General features: G+C 47.3%; 1 protein-coding gene across 2 annotated transcripts in view; it reads right to left on the bottom strand.

Moving 5' to 3' along the window:
- Positions 1-4,208, bottom strand: part of HRAS (Harvey rat sarcoma viral oncogene homolog) — a 33,367-nt gene that overhangs the window by 28,149 nt on the left and 1,010 nt on the right. The window lies entirely within an intron of this gene.

Raw genomic sequence — 4,208 nt, 5'->3', positions numbered from 1 at the left:
CACCAAAGTTCAGAGGGGAAAGACAACAAGGAAAGTGTCAGAGCAAAACGTACACTGTGAGCCTTAACCACAAGGCCCTGATATACCTTCCTTCCTGAATTAAAAGCCTCCTGAAGGTTTTCATACACTCTCCCTTGCCCTCTCCGTCCCCTAGAAGCATGAGTTCGAAAGTAGAAAAGCTTGTGGTAGACACGTGTAGCTGGGAGAGAGAGCAGGGAGAGATCAGATGCATTGTGAAGTGAGGGAAATACACTATATAATGGAATATAAGGTATTTTTTTGCCTTTTTCTGTAGCATGGTATGTGTGCTTCCCACCTAGGTCAGCCAGAATTTTTTCCCCTAATAAATTCCCTGCTATTGCAAAGTTTGAAGCAACTGTAGTGCACACAGTAGACTTCCAGAGACTCTCCAGAGCTAACCACCATTTTATGGGTGTCTGAACTGATGAGAATTATAGCATGAGTTTCAGTAACAAACAAAAAGTGGGGTACAAAACTGACTCTGGTTTTCTTCGGGGTCCTAGGATTTAATGCTGACTACACAGGCATGAGACTGAGGGTAAAGAGCCTGGCACGGCACCCTCCCCTGCTGAGCAGGCTTGCAACCAGCTGCCAGCACAGGGACTCGAAGTCTGAGTTCAAGCTCTGCAGGCTCTTGCTGCGGACAGGTTTTTCACTCCCAAAACACCCGGTGCATCACATTTCTGCCACCAGGCTAATTCTTCCCCAGCAAAAGGCATGATGGAACAAGTGCTCCCAATCAAAGGAGAAAACTCAGCCAGTCAAGAAAATCCTCCCCAGGCTACCAGGTCTTATTCCTTCCAGTCAGCTCAGCTTTGTTCTTCCAGTTCTTTCAAGAACAGCTCTGGGTCTCCTCCAACCTGCTCCCTGCAGGCCACACCAGGGTCTTCAGAGCAACCGTAAAGGTTCAGCTCAAGTGGGATACAAAACTACAGAAACTGGCTCCATCACTCCCAAAGCCCCATTACGGCATTTAATAGCGCTTCAGTGTTAGGAAAAAGCTTCCCCCCCCCCCCCCCCCCCCCAAAAGACATTACCCACCAAGCCTGGAACACCCAGATGTGCAGCCCTAGCAGAGGCACCACAGGGCTCCTGCTGCTATCATTTGCTAATCCACAATCTGAAGTCCCCATGCCCTTGTCCCAGCTCCAAATTTAGAGGTCTCATGTCTTTCCCCACTGTAATACAACAGGACTGCTGTTTGGGCACACACACGAGGTCAGGAGCTCCTGAGAAGTATCCGAATAACCCCTGACCTATGCTAGCAGCTGCTTGGCCTCAGTATGAAAGGATGAAACAGGGACAAAACTGCTCCATTCCTACCTATGCCTTCTGCCTTCAGTTGGTTAAAAAGCCCCTTAGTCCAGAGCTGGTACAGACTTGGAACTCTGTCCTAGCACCTTTGCTAGGAGCACTTCTGAGAGGTGTTTAACTCTGTCTTCCAGTTGCTGTCTGAATGACATCCCTCTAGCTCTTGGCCAGCAAGGAACCAAAAGGAAGGGTAGCTTCTTGAGCAAAGGAAGAGGCATAGGTTTACCAAATGAGACAGCATGCAGCTAAGACAAGGACAGACTACATTCAACACTGTCTTGCTCTCTTTCTGTGCTACTCCAACCTGCTCAATGTAGCTAGTCAAGGTGGGATTCACCTCACCTACAACACAGACATCTCCATGAGAGCCCATCATCCAGAGCCTCTTTATCATCAATGAGAAGAGACAGGCACGATCTGTCTGACCTGTTTCAGATATCTATCTGCATTAGGATGAGATGAAAGCGCTCATTTCCTCTGCTGCCTATACAGGGGGGCTGAGGGTAAGCAGCTGGGATGTTAGATGTCAACATCTGGACAGATGAATTACACCCTGATGTTCCCCATCTTGCACTAAGCTTTTCAGAGAGGGACTATCTCACACTGCACCTAACATGAAAGCACTTCCAGTCCCCAAGGCCTGAAGGTAACACTACACTTCAAGTGGTAGATGAGAGGCCCATGCCCTGAAGTATCTACCACCGAGAAAACTTCACAATATTTTCCCTGTAACAATATTCCAAGTGGATCCAAGTCATTTTGGGGGCTGGCTGAAGAGAAGGCAGAGCTGCGGGTCTTGACCTGCCTCTGTGTCAGCAGGAGAAGAAAGGGAAACATCCCAGGCACCAAACACTTTGTGCTGTGAGAACGGCATTGCCCAGAGAACCTACAAGGCTCACTTCATGCCCATCAAGAGATGCACCAGGACAGGCAGGGAGGGATGCATGCACACAGCAGGGCTGGGGCAAGGACATGGGAGAGGAAAGGATAGAACACCCAGACTTGCACATTTCTTTTAGTGGAGAGACTTGGGATTTACAGACCATCCTTGAGGATTCTTTTCTTTTTCATGACTTCTGATATACGATCCTTTGGGGCAGGCAACACTGGAGTTTGATGCAGACAAATGCAAAATAATGAGTCTAGGGGCAGGAAGCCAAAGCAGATGGCGCACGTTAAATGGAGCTGTCATGCTGCTAGGCTGGCCAGGGGAGAGATTGAGGAGTTATTCTAAGATTTGTGAAGCCATCAGCCCTTGTGCTACAGAAAATAAGAAAATTAAGCTCAGACAGGGACTGTAGGCAGAACAACTTCCCTGACAACAGGATGAATGAGGAATAAGTTGTTACAAAGGGCCCTCAAATCAAACAGGGGGAAAAAAAAGCAAGCATGGAAGAGACTGCACGACATTTACCCACAGTGGGACTGAACTGAAGGGTTCAGAAGAAAACAAGAAGTTCAAATTAGCTCCCTGAAAGGGTGACTTACTGGTGGCAGAGCTTTTTCTTCCACCCCAGCATACAACTGTCACAGAGTTTACAGGCTCCTGCCTCAGATTTTAAACATTATCTCTTTGCGTCCTAATCCCAACAGGTACTTGCTCCCATTGCCCCTGCAGAGCAAGTGATGCTGAGAAAGCATGACCGGTGGTTGTCCACCTCCACGCATCAGCTGCCAGTCACATCCCAGTTCCATAGCACAAGCTGTTTGATTATTTCGACCTATTTTGTTGGTGGTGGGTTCGTTTTTTTCCTTTTTCTCCTCCCTGGGATTTATTCTGAAGTTGCTCTAAGCTGTGAATTGAATAAACTCATTCTAGATGCAGACTCCAAAATAAAGGAGATGAAAACCTGAACTGACCTGAGAGATGCTGTACTGCCTGCTAGCCCACGGTCACTGCAGTCAACATAGTTCAACCAACTTCAGTGGAATTTGAACAAGATCTTGTAACCCTGTTGCAATACAGTTGCAGGGCTTGCCAAAAACCATGTACCTAGTAGCATGCTCTGAAAAAGCCCAGCCTTCTGCTAGGCACTCAGCTTCCCACCTCTTCACAAGGAGCACACTTCAGACAACGCTCTTCTTGAGGACCCTAAACAGGGCTACAGAAGCAACTCCATACCTCTTTCTTTTCAAATTGTACATCTTCCTCTAAAACTCGGGCAGGCTTTCTTTTGCTTTCTCAAGAGCATCCTGCAATTGCCTTGTTTTCTTTTTAAAATGGTAGAGCTTGCAGGCCAGCTTTACACAGCTCAATTTGCACCCATGGATTGGTGACTACAATATCCAGCTAGCTGACCTGGGCCTTTAGAAGTCCCCAACCAGGGACTAGAAGGTACAGGGACCTGTACCTTACGTGCTGTAATCCTCCACCTTTTCTTCTGCATCCATTTCATCCCTAAAGCTGGCCAGTACCAGAGGGTCTTCCCTACCACCTGCCTGGGAGAATCACCACCAAAACCTCCCTTGCTGCCACAGCAAGGACACATGCAAGGACTCAGCAACAACTGCCCTGTTCAGAAGATGTGAACAGGCTACAGCTCCATTAAAGTCAAAGGAGGAAGAAGATGAACCTAAATTCCAGGAATTATACTTCTGCATGGGCATCTTCCATTGGCGGTTTCATCTGAGCAGCCTCCCTTTACTCACCTCCCGTCCTGAACAGGTTTATCATCCACTCCACGGTTGCTCTGAATTACCCCAGAGGTGACCATATTTCAGCAACAAATTAAACTGTCACAATACATCCCTTTCTACACTGTTTTTTAAAATATGTGAGCCCTGGCTGCCAGAGAATTGTTTTGGAAAGATTAGATTAGGTGCCTCTGAAACTGCTTTAAGAAAAAGTAAAGGGTTTTTTTGCTTCTTGAAGAAAA

This window comes from Pygoscelis adeliae, unplaced genomic scaffold, assembly GCF_000699105.1.
Source record: "Pygoscelis adeliae isolate BGI_AS28 unplaced genomic scaffold, ASM69910v1 Scaffold5, whole genome shotgun sequence".
In the NCBI taxonomy this organism is placed as follows: Eukaryota; Metazoa; Chordata; class Aves; order Sphenisciformes; family Spheniscidae; genus Pygoscelis; species Pygoscelis adeliae.
The sequence above is the reverse complement of the archived record's forward strand: the minus strand, read 5'-3'. Positions and strand labels throughout refer to the sequence as shown.